This window comes from Gossypium arboreum, chromosome 3 (genome assembly GCF_025698485.1).
Source record: "Gossypium arboreum isolate Shixiya-1 chromosome 3, ASM2569848v2, whole genome shotgun sequence".
NCBI lineage: Eukaryota > Viridiplantae > Streptophyta > Magnoliopsida > Malvales > Malvaceae > Gossypium > Gossypium arboreum.
Window position 1 is genome coordinate 116,823,541 of NC_069072.1, and position 16,781 is coordinate 116,840,321.

Sequence of the window (16,781 nt, forward strand, 5' to 3'; positions counted from 1 at the left end):
CATGATCATATCACCATAGAAATTGACACATATATGTATGTACTTAAGCTCACAACCATATTACCCAAATAAGCCAATTTACATGGTCAAATATCAAAACAAGCCTTTGACCTTTACAAGCCATTACATTGGCTAAAGTTATAATGACATATATTGTAACAGCCCGGTCTAGACCCTAGTCGGAATAATGGTTTTGAAACCACAAATCTGAGGTCATAATTTTTTTATATATTATTTTATGTGTTTACAACATGTTAGAATGCATGGGTGAAATTTTCATGAATTAATTTTAATGATTGGTTGTCTAATTTGATAAAAAGGACTTAATCGCGTAAAATGCAAAAGTGACTTTCTATTTGTAAAAATACTAATTTGCTATGGCCTATTAATTTATAACTCCTTAAAATGATATTTGGCCATTATATAGGTAAGTGGACGGTAATGGACCACCATTAAAAAGTTTTGATATTAAATTACAAAGGTTAATTTAGTAATTGGCTTATTAAAATGAAATATAATAAAACAAAGCCACATTAGAGTTTATCTTTTCTTCATTCTTTTCAACTGACAATAAGTGAGAAAAGAAGATTATGGAAGCTAGGGAAGAGGCCAGTTGCATGCAGTGGGAAAACCGTGAAACTGTTTGCTTGGAAGCTAAAATTTTGAAGTAGTAGGGTAACTCTTCAAAACTCTCAATTACCTATAGCTTTTTATTGATGAATCTTGGTTAAATTATTGATTTAATTTCGACCGAATGTGTGAGGGAAGGAACAAGAATTTGAATTGATAAAATCGGTGTTGGGAAATATTAGCAAGCTTTCCTTAAACTTTTATTTTCTGTGTTTGTAAATTTGGGAAAAACTGTTAGATGCTGTCCGAATTGTACCCCTTATTAGTATTGTTAGTTTCTGCTTTGTTATTACCGTTCAATCATGGTAGATGATATTGAATATTTTGGTAATAATGATACTTAAAAAAAAGGGATGTACTCATGCTGTTTTATGAACAATTGTTGGTGTATTAATGCAGCAGTAAATTGTTTTTTAGATATCAATAACTGTAGTCTGGGTGATTTTAAATTTTGTTTATAATGGTTGAGGTTGTCAATGAATATATAATTATGTATATATTATGTCTGGAGCTTGAGAAAAAAAGTGTTTAATGCTGTTATTAATGTAGCTGGGAAGATAAAAAAAGACCAAATTGATGCTGCACATGTATGACCGAATGCCTTTTGAGGTGTTATATTAATAATATTTATTAGTGGCAGTTTATGTTAAAAATCTGAATGTTAAAGGGGTTAATGCAACTGTTATTAAAGTTATTAAGTGAAGATAAAAGAAGAGTAAATGCTACAGAATTTATGTCCCAGATGTTAGTTAATGAGTTGATTAAGTAGTAATTAATAGCCGTATATTTATATTGTTTAGGTAGTTTATGGGTTATTTATTACAACAGGAGAAAAAGGTGATAATAATGCCGATTAATGTTGTTTAAATTGTCAAAGAGTGTAATTAGTGATGAATATGTGCTGTAATATTTAATTATTATTAAAGTTTGTTTCAGTGGGTCAATTGGGCTGCTAGAATGCAGAATTGAATGCTGTCTGAATTGATATTAAATACTCAATTATATTGTCATGTTTTGATTTTGTGTATTAATGTTGTTTATTAAAGAGTATCTTAATGCTATCCAAATATGTAAATCTTTGTGACTTTAAGTTTCATGAACAAATATAAATTCCTATTGTATTCATGTTGCCCAAATTTAAACGAATAGGATAATGGTTGTGTTTGTGTTGACCATTTGTGAGTAATAAAGATGTTTTTATTAATTATAATAAAATGATAGGATGGTTTGAGTTTGAACTTGATTTGATATTTGAGTTAGTTAATATATATTGATTTATTATTATGTTTTAATTGTGAAATAAATAGATCTATTATAAGCCAGGGATAAAAGAAGGTCGTGGAATAATCATCTGTGACTTAAGGTAAGTTTTTAAGCAAATAAATGTTGTTAACTTTGAATAAATATTGAATTTATATGCTGAATTGAATTGTGTAAAAAAATATATAAATGAAAGTTGAATTTGAATATATTTAGAAGTTACATTTACAAGCTCAATTTGATTAAGTTACGATGTCTGAAAATCCCGTTTGAACCATGGATTCTGATATGTGTTTCTGAGTAAGACCACGTCTTGGATGTTGGCATCGATATAATTGTTTTCGTGTAAGACCACGTCTAGGACGTTGGCATCGATCTATGTGGTTATGTGTAAGACCATGTCCGGGACATCGTCATCGTATTTGATTCGAGTAAGACCCTATCTGAGACAGTGGCATCGATATGAGATAACATGTAAGACCACGTCTGGGACGTTGGCATTGTATGATATATGTGATTATCCAAGTATCTTATTCAAATCTGAATGGTTCATCAGGCAAGGATAAGTTGTGTTTGAGAAAGTAAAATGAGCTAAAAGGCCAGGTATGATTTATCTTGTTATCTATGTGAGATAAGGCAAGTAAGTACTTGAATATTTGTGTTAAATTATGTATGATAGAAATGAAAAAAAAATACGTAAGATTTCTATGTGTATTCGGCCTTATGAATAAATAATTCGAATGTTAATGAAATGATTCTTCATTATGTGTATATTTGTGACCATGTATATTCGGACATAATTTACGTGAAATTATGTGGTATTAAGGTTTAATACATGAGTATATGTAGACAAGTGTTTAAAGATTCAGTTTTATGTATTGATAATATGATTTTAATAGTGTATGATACTTTGGTTTAGACATATGAATATGCGGCTACATGATAAGTATAAGTAAAAGATATTGAAGTTTGATTCAGGAATATATGTTGATGGGTGTGTATATATTTGATTATACAATAGTACTATGGCTTTGAAATTGAATGTACCTTGATAATAGATACAATACATTCGTCCAAAGGATTAGTATAGTGATATCATATTGTGACTTACGTGCAAATTTTATATAAATAATATGAAGTAAGAATAATTATGAAATGATCCATGAATATATGTATATGAGTTTATGTATAATCGGTTAATTATTGATATTGTGGGTTTAGGAATTTGAATGATATATTATTATTAGTTGTATGGATATTTGGCAAAATGGAAGTATATGTATTATATGAAATTATAAGTTTGAAGTTAAACGTGATTATGATAGTATAAATTGGTTTGGTAATTGTATTGTTATAGTCATTGAGTTATTTATTTGCTTATAGCCTACTAAGCTCTCAAAGCTTATTCTGTGTGTTATTCCTATGTTCATAGATTTTCAGAGATCAGCTCAGGTTGGAAGTCGATGGAGACAATATCACACTACCGGTTATCACCTCAGTAAATAATATTTTGAGACTCGTTTATGTGGCCTGTATAGGCTAGTCTTGGAGTTAATTATTTTGAATGAGTATGTATTTAAGGCCATGCGAAAATGGCTTGCTTATTATGCTTAAGTTTGGTTTTACATGTTATTAATTAAATTGTTTTGGTGAGTTTGGTTTTGGAAATCGGTTTAATGGTTAACTCATTTTGGAAATATGAAATGTGGTATAATTGGAATGATGGAAGATGGTATATTAACTTAATAGGTTCGATTGCTAAGTGGAAAGTCAATGAATGTGTTTAATGATTGTTTTGGTTGATCGTTTTGGTATGGATTCAAATGGTAAATGAAGTGTAATGATATATAATAGAATATGATTTAATTATGAAAATGACATTAATGGGAAGGATATAGGGAATTGAATATTGGATGTATTAAATATGTGAACATGTCTTTGATATATACAAGTTTGGTTCGAATTTAGTAATTATGAAACATGATTAGTTGGATTTAATATATGTTAGTACTGAATTAGTTGGAATTTTTGAAATGTACTTATTTAGGATACATGTTCAGTAAGGTCTGATTATTTCTGAATTGGAAATATGACTCATGAGTTTGAATTTATAATAAATGAATTGTGGATATTTGAATTTGATAAGTTTTAAATGTTTATTAAATTATTTGGTGTATGAGAGGTGAGGAATGATTGTGCTGAACTGTGTTTTATACAGTAAGGCCTCATAACCCTAATCTGGTAACGGATACGGGTTGGGGGTGTTACATTTGATTGGTATCAGAACTACAGTTTAGTCGATTCTAGGACTAACGTAGCTTGTGAGAGTCTAGCTATACATGCCATAATTAACCTGTGATAGTGTGATATCTCTTAATTTTGACGAAATTCTTTTAGCTAGACAGATATGCTTTCCAACCGAGCTAATTCCGATAGCACAAAATGTTATACTCAAACATTTGAGTGAAAATATATTGGTGATGAGTTGAAACTCATAAAGGTATGAATCAGAGTGCATGATATTCTGCTATTGATAAATGTTATACTTATATGAGTATATAAGTCGTGATATGTGGCCTATGATTACTGTAAGAAATGCTTTGATTGTGAATTAGTGATTTGAGTTGGCATATGAACTATGTGTTAAAAAAGAAGAAGATTTTAATCAAATGTTTGTTAAATGCTTTGAGAATGTGAAATTAGTAAAGAACTAGTTATTAGTGATAGTATGTGATATAAGAATTGTGTGTGAGTTAAATTCGAGGCTTTACTACCTCACCCCCCTCAGCAATAAAATGTTACAATGAAATCTGTAAGATTTAGACTGAATAAGCTCGCAAGTGTGAAGCTACAGAAATTCATGTTCGGAAGATTAATAAAGTGGTCAGAAAAGTGAATGAATCAGAAAATGAAGACAATACTAAAAGAGATATTGGATAGTTTTGAAGACTATTCAGATTATGTAAAGTCACTATTACAGAAGAAGTTAACTCCGATCAAATGACCTATTCAGGTATGTTATATAAAGAAAGTATTAATTGGAAGCTTTTATGAATTTATTTCTGTCAGTTAGGGGATAATGTTTGAATTGTATTGATGGCTGAGTGTAGAGGTTATAATAAAGAAATTACTATAATTTCTTCTAGGTATTCTATGTGTACAATTATCCTCAAAAGTATATGTGATTGTTTAATTTCAGAAGGAATCCTTATTATATGAGAACATTAGCTAAACATACTAATAGACGAAAGTATCGTTGATCTATTTGGGTTATGTTTGACATTGCTTCGCCTTTCTCTGGTATTTTATTCCAATGTGTGGATATGAAAGTCGACAGTAAAAATCTGTATAAGGCTAATATTCTGTTTCTACTGGCTATTGTTCTGTTGAATATACGTGAAGATTGTATTGCTTCTGTTACTATGGATTTCAATATTTATAAGTGACATTGTTCCTTTTGGACATTTTTTGGGATATCATCGGGCCTAATATCATTCTATATGAGCTGTAAATTTTCTGATATTCTGAGTAGCTTCAAATGTTGAAATTTCGCTATCATGGTTTTCTTGTGAATTTATGCGATTATTTATAAGATATATCTATTTAACAAAAATGACAATATCTATTATAATCATAATTTCTGTTCTAAAATTTGAAAATATTACAGTACCGTTATTAGAATTATAAAAGTTGTGCTTCTACATAGGTTGCTGTTCAAATCATATTTGATTTTCTTCTGTGTTCATATGCTTTATAATAGCTGGGATATTATCTATTGTTACGGGTAAGACGTCAGTCTTATTATGACATTATGATTTCTATTTGATAGTTTTGGCTTTTGTATAATGATATATTTGGGTTATCCTCTTAACAAGAAGGAAAGATTTTTTTGCAATGATTGATTTAATAATTTAGTACGACTTAAATTACTTAATTGAAAAAAAATGAAAAATGATTGAGTTATATGTGTTTGAATTTATCCATTGGACTGGAAATAAACTTTGAATGTACATGTGTGATTTGAGGGATAGTCTGGAAGAATAATAATTTCTATTTTTGAAGATTTGATAAAGAATATGTATACTGGAAAACTCTACGGTTATACAGCAACTGCTACTAGAAACTCTCAATAGCAGTTTATCTATTCATATGGGATTTACAAGATGCACGACAATCTGAGCTATGATATCGATTAATGAGTATGAAATGTGATATTTCTGAGTTTGTTGATTATAGAAATAGAGTGTTGATGAACTTTGTATCGGGATTATCCTTATTATTGAAAAAGATAGAGCTATCTGAAATACTGTTAACTACCTGGAAAAAAATGACACGATATGAGGTATCATATGTGGCAGTTACTGAACTCCGTTGTTTTTTTTGGGACCAAGCTTTATGAGAAAATGATCCGTGAGATTAATGTTATTAGAGAAATTGAGCAAAAATCAGCATCTTACTTGTAAGGTTAAAGAGATATGAAATACGAAACCATGTGTGAATTTGAAATGTGCTAGGTGAGAACAAATCATTGATCTACTTCCTGGGAAAATTTTCGGGGACAAAAATCCCTGAGGGGGGAGAGTTGTAACAGCCCGGTTTAGACCCTAGTCGGAACAGTGGTTTCAAAACCATAAATCTGAGGTCGTAAATTTTTTTATATATTATTTTATGTGTTTACAGCATGTTAGAATGCATGGGTGAAATTTTCATGAATTAATTTTACCGATTGGTTGTCTAATTTGATAAAAAGGACTTAATCGCGTAAAATGCAAAAGTGACATTCTATTTGTTAAAAATACTAATTTGCTATGGCCTATTAATTTATAAGTCCTTAAAATGATATTTGGCTACTATATAGGTAAGTGGACGGTAATGGACCACCATTAAAAGGTTTTGATATTAAATTACAAAGGTTAATTTAGTAATTGGCTTATTAAAATGAAATATAATAAAACAAAGCCACATTAGAGTTTATCTTTTCTTCATTCTTTCCAACCGACAATAAGTGAGAAAAGGAGATTATGGAAGCTAGGGAAGAGGCCGATTGCATGCAGTGGGAAAACCGTGAAATTGTTTGCTTAGAAGCTAAAATTTTGAAGTAACAGGGTAACTCTTCAAAACTCTCAATTACCTATAGCTTTTTATTGATGAATCTTGGTTAAATTATTGATTTAAGTTCGGCCGAATGTGTGAGGGAAGGAACAAGAATTTGAATTGATAAAATCGGTGTTGGGAAATATTAGCAAGCTTTCCTTAAACTTTTATTTTCTGTGTTTGTAAATTTGGGAAAAACTGTTAGATGCTGTCCGAATTGTACCCCCTATTACTATTGTTAGTTGCTGCTTTGTTATTACCGTTCAATCATGGTAGGTGATATTGAATATTTCGATAATAATGATACTTAAAAAAAAAGGGATGTACTCATGCCGTTTTATGAACAGCTGTTGGTGTATTAATGCAGCAGTAAATTGTTGTTTAGATATCAATAACTGTAGTCTGGGTGATTTTAAATTTTGTTTATAATGGTTGAAGTTGTCAATGAATATATAATTATGTATATATTATGTCTGGAGCTTGAGAAAAAGAGTGTTTAATTCTGTTATTAATGTAGCTGGGCAGATAAAAAAAGACCAAATTAATGCTGCACATGTATGACCGAATGCCCTTTGAGGTGTTATATTAATAATATTTATTAGTTGTTGTTTATGTGTAAAAATTTGAATGTTAAAGGGGTTAATGCAACTGTTATTAAAGTTATTAAATGAGGATAAAAGCAAAGTAAATGCTACAGAATTTATGTCTTAAATGTTAGTTAATGAGTTGATTAAGTAGTAATCAATAACCGTATGTTTATATTGTTTGGGCAATTTATGGGTTATTTATTACAACAGGAGAAAAAGGTGAAAATAATGCCGATTAATGTTGTTTAAATTGTCAAAGAGTGTTATTAGTGATGAATATGTGTTGTAATAATAAGTTAACTTTAATTATTATTAAAGTTTGTTTCAGTGGGTCAATTGAGCTGCTGGAATGCAAAATTGAATGCTGTCTGAATTGATATTAAATACTCAATTATATTGTCATGTTTTTGATTTTGTGTATTAATGTTGTTTATTAAAGAGTATCTTAATGCTATCCAAATATGTAAATCTTTGTGACTTTAAGTTTCATGAACAAATATAAATTCCTATTGTATTCATGTTGCCCAAATTTAAACGAATAGGATAATGGTTGTGTTTGTGTTGACCATTTGTGAGTAATAAAGATGTTTTTATTAATTGTAATTAACTGATAGGATGGTTTGGTTTTCAACTTGATTTGAAATTTGAGCTAGTGAATATATATTGATTTATTATTATGTTTTAATTGTTAAATAAATAGATCGATTATAAGCCAGGGATAAGAGAAGGTCGTGGAATAATCATCTCTGACTTGAGGTAAGTTTTTAAGCAAATAAATGTTGTTAACTTAGAATAAATATTGAATTTATATGCTGAATTGAATTGTGTAAAAATATATATATAAATGAAAGCTGAATTTGAATATATTTAAAAGTTACATGTACAAGCTTGATTTGATTAAGTTACGATTTCTAAAAGCCCCGTTTGAACCATGGATTCTGATATGTGTTTTCGAGTAAGACCACGTCTGGGACGTTGGCATCTATATAATTATTTTCGTGTAAGACCACGTCTAGGACGTTGACATTGATCTATGTGGTTATATGTAAGACCACATCTGGGACGTTGGCATCGATCTATGTGGTTACGTGTAAGACCATGTGTGGTTACGTGTAAGACCATGTCTGGGACATCGGCATCGTATTTGATTCGAGTAAGACCCTGTCTGGGACAGTGGCATCGATATGAGATAACATGTAAGACCACGTCTGGGATGTTGGCATTGTATGATATATGTGATTATCCAAGTATCTTATTCAAATCTGAATGGTTCATCGGGCAAGGATAAGTTGTGTTTGAGAAAGTAAAATGAGCTAAAAGGCCAGGTATGATTTATCTTGTTATCTATGTGAGATAAGGCAAGTAAGTACTTGAATATTTGTGTTAAATTATGTATGATAGAAATGAAAAAAAATATGTAAGATTTGTATGTGTATTCGGCCTTATGAATAAATAATTGAATATTAATGAAATGATTCTTCATTATGTATATATTTGTGACCATGTATATTCGGCCATAATTTAAGTGAAATTATGTGGTATTAAGGTTTAATACATGAGTATATGTAAACATATGTTTAAAGATTCAGTTTTATGCATTGATAATATGATTTTAATAGTGTATGATACTTTGGTTTAGACATATGAATATGCGGCTACATGATAAGTATAAGTATAAGATATTAAAGTTTGATTCAAAAATATATGTTTATGGGTGTGTATATATTCGATTATACAATAGTACTATGGCTTTGAAATTGAATGTACCTTGATAATAGATACAATACATTTGTCCAAAGAATTAGTATAGTGATATCATATTGTGACTTACGTGCAAATTTTATATAAATAATATGAAGTAAGAATAATTATGAAATGATCCATGAATATATGTATATGAGTTTATGTATAACCGGCTAATTATTGATATTGTGGCTTTGGGAATTTGAATGATATATTATTATTAGTTGTATGGATATTTGACAAAATGGAAGTATATGTATTATATGAAATTATAAGTTTGAAGTTAAACGTGATTATGATAGTATAAATTGGTTTGGTAATTGTATTGTTTTAGTCATTGAGTTATTTATTTGCTTATAGCTTACTAAGCTCTCAAAGCTTATTCTGTGTGTTATTCCTATGTTTATAGATTTTCAGAGATCAGCTCGGGTTGGAAGTCGATGGAGACAACATCAAACTATCCGGTTATCACCTCAGTAAATAATAATTTGAGACTCATTTATGTGGCATGTATAGGCTAGTCTTGGAGTTAATTATTTTGAATGAGTATGTATTTAAAGCCATGCGAAAATGGCTTGCTTATTATGCTTAAGTTTGGTTTTACATGTTCTTAATTAAATTGTTTTGGTGAGTTTGGTTTTGGAAATTGGTTTAATGGTTAACTCATTTTGGAAATATGAAATGTGGTATAATTGGAATGATGGAGGATGGTATATTAACTTAATAGGTTCGATTGCTAAGTGGTAAGTCAATGAATGTGTTTAATGATTGTTTTGGTTGATCGTTTTGGTATGGATTCAAATGGTAAATGAAGTGTAATGATATATAATAGAATATGATTTAATTTTGAAAATGGCATTAATGTGAAGGATATAGGGAATTGAATATTGGATGTATTAAATATGTGAACATGTCTTTGATATATACAAGTTTGGTTCGAATTTAGTAATTATGAAGCATGATCAGTTGAATTTAATATATGTTAGTACTGAATTAGTTGAAATTTATGAAATGTGCTTATTTACGATACATGTTCAGTAAGGTATGATTATTTTTGAATTGGAAATATGACTCATGAGTTCGAATTTATAATAAATGTATTGTGGATATTTGAATTTGATAAGTTTTAAATGTTTATTAAATTCTTTGGTGTATGAGAGGTGAGGAATGATTGTGCTGAATTGTGTTTTATACAGTAAGACCTCATAACCCTAATTCGGTAACGGATACATGTTAGGGGTGTTACACATATGACCAAAAGACCAAGTCCCTATACATGCCATAAACTCGAAATGCTTGAATTCCTCAATACCCAAAATTGATAGCTTGATAGTGTGATAGGATCTCCAGCGATCTCCAACTCGAGCTAGCTTCTCGGTACTATAAAACATGGGAAAGGAAGGGGATAAGCTATATAGCTTAGTAAGGCCGCATGAAAATAATAAGCAACTCTATTAAGCATTTATCAATTTCAACAATTTAAACACAAAATAATATCAATTGTTATAAATCTTATTGTTATAATTTTATTCAATCATGATGTTTACTCTATTAACTTTCAAGCATAATTTGACATGTCTTGACATTCGCCTAACAACCATAATCTCTCCATTACAACAAATTACCACAATCAACCAGTCATTTCAAGCCTCATAATAAGCATTCAAATTAATTACAAGTATTCACAGTTCAAGCATATATTTTAACATCTTTCACTTGTTTAAAGCTCATATTTTCCCATACTTCCATAATCATTTCAATAGGCAATTATGCCAATCTTTCCTTTTTCTCATATCAGATAAATCACAATTTGTGTGAATATATCTTGCTATATCATAACTCTATTTTTGGCTCAAAAGCCAGTTACACATTCGCCAATCGAATTTACCATGTATTTCATACATCACGAGTATAGACCAATAATCACAAGGCTTTCACAAAACATTCTCATAGAAGTCATGAACTCACAATTTCATGAAGTTAATGCCTATAAACTTTACGTACATACCTGTACCAATTCATAATACTTACATGCTCTTTATCTTATTTGACATACCCATTAACTTACCCGTTGAACCACTTGGAATACTAAAGGATACTCGGGAATCTCGTATACACAGTACCGTACCAATGCCATATCCCAGATATGGTCTTACATGTAATCTTGTATCGATGCCAATAGCCCAGCTATGGTCTTGCATGAAGTATCATATCGATGCTATATCCCAGATATGGTCTTACACGCAATCTTAGTAACCCTAATGTCATGTCATCTGTATCCTATCTATTCCTAAGGTTCAACTGAGACTTTCACTGTATCGAATCTCTGTCGGTCATTTTCGTAGTATCGTACTCAATAGTATTCACATTTCATTTCATTAATATAGCATTTACCACAATTATATCAATTAAGCATTTATACATATATAATTTAGTGCTTATTAAACATTTGAGCTTACCTCGGCATAAAAATGGCGAAAAAGGACCTAATTGTCAAATACTCATTTTTCCCCTGTTCTAATTTCGAACCTTGTTTTTCTTGATCTATAATATCACATTTAGCTTATTTGATCATTATACTATTCAAATCAGCCCAAAATCAAATTATGGAAAAAATTACATTTTTGCCCCTAAAGTTGACATTATTACATTTTTGTCCCTAGGCTCGTAAAATGATTTTCATCAAATTTCTTCATTACCCAAGCCTAGCCGAATCTTTATTGTACTCATACCAGCCCACATTTTTCATTAAATCACACTTTTACTACTTATTTTTATAACTTTTACAAATAGGTCATTTTAGGCATTTTCATCGAAAATCACTTAGCAAAAGTCGTTTATCATACATCACACATACATTTTTTACCATTAAACATAAAAAATACACAAATATCCATCATGGGTAAAATTTTAGACTTTGATTATTCCTTAAATTAGTGGCAGAAATAGATAGATCTTGTTACAAGGATTTTAAAAACATAAAAATCATTAAAAATGGCGCTAGAACGGACTTATAATCGAGCTTGGAAGCTTGAAAACCCTAGCCATGGTTTCTCCTTGTAAAATTAGCCATAGGGTAGAATATGGAAAAAATTTGGCTTTTTAATTCATTTATTTACCAAATTAACAAAATGCCCTTAATAAAAAACTTTAAAAACATACTTAACCCTGTCCATTTTTGTCTAAAAACTTAACCAATGGTCTAATTACCATTTAAGGACCACAAATTTAAAATTTCATAGCAATTAGACACCTTTAGCATGTAGAACTTAACTTTTACACTTTTTACAATTTAGTCCTTTTGACAAAATTGAGTGCCCAAACGTCAAAATTTTCGAATAAATTTTCATGAAATCATTATATAAAATTGTAGACCATAAAAATATAATAAAAACAAATTTTTCTACGTCGAATTTGTGGTCCCAAAACCACTGTTTCGACTAGACCCAAAATCGGGCTGTTACAAGATATTTGTTTGTCTTGTAGGTTCTGAAATATGATCCAGTTTTCCTTTGAGGGTCTAAGCCAGGATTGCAGCAAAGTGGTCGATTGAAGTGCGATATTATGCATATAGAGGGACTTTTGGGAATATGTTTTCAAATAGCGAATAGTGTTATGCACCACTTTTGAGTCTATGTTAATAAAGGTTTAAGTTGTATTATTTTATACCACTATTTGGGAATTAGTTGTAATTAATAAATGCCTCTTAGAAAATCTTTTGATTTGGAAGAAAATTATATAAATGAAAAGTATGGTCAGAAAACTCTTAGTTTTAAAAATTTCTACTAAGTGTTTTAGTTTTGTGGCATCCTATATTTAGATCCGGTAAATCAGGTCGGGTATAAGGTGTTAAAGACTAAGCCAAGAAAGGAGATTGAAAGATATGAAGACTTGGTTCGCACTCATATATGAGAGCCTCTTGTGTGGGACATAATAGTGCCCTTTATGGGACGATTAAGAGCCCCTCGGGGGACATATGAGTGCCCTTAGTGGGACGAATAGAAGTCTATGGCCATGACATTACCGTATATGTGGGAAGTTTGCAAGGATTATCTTATGTGAGAAGTCCATTAGGTCTATTATTTGGTAGAGGACCGTGAAGACTAGCTAATATAAGAAAAGTTTGTCAGGACATTCATTGGAGGAAAGTTTCCTAGAACTATCTTGTGAATAAGATTCCACCCAATACCCATATATATGATGTTTGTAAAAAAGTGAACTATTATTTTTAAGAAGGTCATAGTACCTATGATAACAAAGATTGTGAGGCAGACACAAGTTTTGATGGTCCGTCAGTTTATTGTTATATTTATACATCTATTGTAGTGACAAAAATTCACAGTGGTGTGAGATGCAAGTTTGTTCAAAGATCGAACCTAAGTTTATAATTCGTCCAAGAATAAGTCCTCGTGCTAAATGCACATCCTATGTTCAATTCCACTATACATGCAAATTGTATGGAAGTCATACTATATATGATGGTCTGCCAGGTTTCTTTGGGGGATGATACAAGGGTATTCCCTTTGACTCTGAAATGAAGAAATTGTTAATCCAAGAAAGTGTTTTGTGACCAAAACATTGTACGAGGTATCTGTCTATGTGAAACTGTATATGAATTATATGGTAGCTCACTATGACTATTGTGACAGCCTTAAAACGACCCTAGTCGGAAAGCGGTTTCGGGACCGCTAAACTGAGTCACCAAATTGTTTGAACATGGTATTTATTGTCTAAAATGTGTAAATATGGATGTGTGAAAGTTTCAAACGTCGATTTAGTCGATTTCATGTCAATTCAATTAATAGGACTTATATGAGAAAATTTAGAAATGTGCTAGGCAAATGCAAAGTGGCCTAATAATGCATGTTGTGAAAATAAGGGATTTGCATGTCAAATTTCCCTAAATACAAGCATAGTGGCCAGCCATGACAAGAGTGATAGGCAAAGGAAACATGTTTCCTACATGTTAGGCTAGTGATGTATGTAGGAAACAATAAAATAGAAAGCTAGTAGTAAAGAAATGAAAAAAAAAAAAAGAGAATGGTGAATGTCCCCCCCATTGCCGTGAGTTGAGGAAGAAGAAAGAAAAAAATTTTGTTGTTCATCCTTTCTCATTTTTGTTACAATTGCCATGACTTGAGAAGAAGAAGGAGTGCTCATGTTTTCTTTCTTTTGCAATTGTCCTAACTAGAGGAAGAAGAGGAAGCAAGATTCGCCAAGGTGGTCCTTTAGATCAAGGTATGTCAATGATATTTTGGAAGTTTACACAACCTTTGGGTGATGAGTCTAAATTCTATCTATCCCATGGTTGGATTTGGGGTTGTCGGAGAGTTAGGCATAACTAAGAAGCTTAAAAAAAAATCTTAGTTGATACCTTGATGCTATTAACATGTTAGTTATATGTATGTGTTAAATTGCTTGTTATGTTAGCATGAAAGTTGAAGTTGTTAAGTCATTTTGTTGGAGGTGCGAATTTAAGACTAAGAAAAGAATGAGTATTCGCTAACATAGTTGAAAGGGATGTTGCCGATTTTAGATTTAGATTGTGGGAGTGGCTATAATGGGCATTAAGATGTTGAACTTAAGAAATGTAGTCACTTGTGGATTTATGTGATATTACAAATGGAGGTGAAGCTATGCTAGATTGGGAAAAAGTCGATCAAGTGTGCATGAAAAGAATTTAGGCGTTTAGATGATGTATAGATGACATTGTACATGTATATATATATATATATATATATATATATATTCGGCCATTAAAGTGAGCATGTAGGTGATGTTGAATCAAATTTTTGGTGCACATTCGGTTATGTGTATAATCAACTAAATGGGTAATTAGTAAGAGTGGTTGCCGAATATATATAAACATACATATGCATGTGTAATTGAATTGTAAATGTTTAGCAAGATGATTAAACTAGTTGATTTATTGATCAAGCTCAAGGAGTTAAAGGAGGAGAATCAAGCAAGGGAAAGACGAAGGTCAACGAGTAGCCGACTTGGAACTATTTTACCCAACACAAGGTAAGTCATTAAGCATATATTTGGTATTGATTTAAATGATCATAATATATATGCAATTGTGTTTAATGAGTTGACGTGTAAATGGAAATGTATGTGTATGGAATGATGACATTGTTGAATGTATAAAGGTAGTAAAATGCGTAAAGTTTTTGGTCTCGGCACTAAGTGTGCGGGTATAAATGGACACGGTGACAAGATTGGCACTAAGTATAAATGGACACGGTGACAAGATTGGCACTAAGTGTGCGGGTTTAAAATTTGTACAGCACTAAGTGTGCGAATTTGATTATATAGCACTAAGTGTGCGAGCAGATTATATAGCACTAAGTGTGCGGACTCACTATATGCTTTTGCATCACTATTGGCACTGAGTGTGCGACATTATCGAGTTGATCACGGACAGCGGATCGGGTAAGTACCTTGAGCTCATGGCGAATAGGCACTATGTTCATGCTCGGGGTTGGGCTTGGTAAGCTTTAAAACTATGTGATGATGGAAATTGTATGATTGTGGTGAAAATGAGTTGAAGTATAAAAAAAATGCCTTAAATATCCTATTGATTAGTATATGAAATGTGAATGTATGAGATTGAACCGAAAGGTCTAAGGAACTATGGTATAGTTCGGTATGGATGAAACACATAGCCTCGTTTCATTGATTCACTTTGTGATGAATTTTGCTTATGGATAATTATGAAGTGCTTATGACTTACTGAGTTATAAACTCACTCGGTGTTTTCTTGTCACCCATTTTAGGTCTCTTGGACTCGTCTCCTTTTGTGTGCTCGGAACCGTCAACGAAGTCATCACACCGGCGAGCAATCTTTGGTATTGTCTTCTTAGCCGATCTAGGAGATCATTTGGCATGTATAGGCTATTTTGTTTTGTTGAATTTTGGGTTGTAAACTTTAAGCCATGTGAAAATGGCCTATGTGGTCGGTTGAGTGGGATGCTAAAACCTATAGCCACGAGTCTTAGAAACCTTAATTTTGATAAGGTGGCCATAATTTGTGTCATGTATGATGGATGATTAGTAAGGCCAAGGAAAGATTCATGAAATTGGCATAGTCTACTGCAGTAACTGTTGCGGACAGCAGCAGTGATGTGAGATCGAAAAATCACTAAAAATATTAGAAGTGGAATTAAATGCTAAAAAAATTACATAATCGAAGCTTGACGGGTCTATTTTCACATAGACAAAACGAAACAACCATATGAGCTGTATTTTAAGAGATATTCAAGATTTCGTGAGACAGGGCCAGAACGGTTTCTGGATCCTATGTTTCTACTTTTAAAATATACCATAAATTATCCAGAAACAATTAGAAGTCATGCCTTATGTGTATAGATTCACCTTTGAGTCTAGTTTCATTAGAAACAAACGGCATGAGCATTGAAGCTCTGTACGAGAAGATATCCAGGTCGTAATACCAAAAGGTCAGTG

At 31.3% G+C, this 16,781-nt stretch overlaps 1 long non-coding RNA gene across 1 annotated transcript; it reads left to right on the forward strand.

Annotated features, from left to right (window-relative positions):
* The first annotated feature begins 8,270 nt into the window (after nt 1-8,270).
* Nucleotides 8,271-10,015, forward strand: LOC108475893 (uncharacterized). Its single transcript, XR_001870040.2, has 2 exons — nt 8,271-8,327; nt 9,724-10,015. It is a non-coding gene; the product is annotated as an uncharacterized LOC108475893 (long non-coding RNA).
* Nucleotides 10,016-16,781: the final 6,766 nt, after the last annotated feature.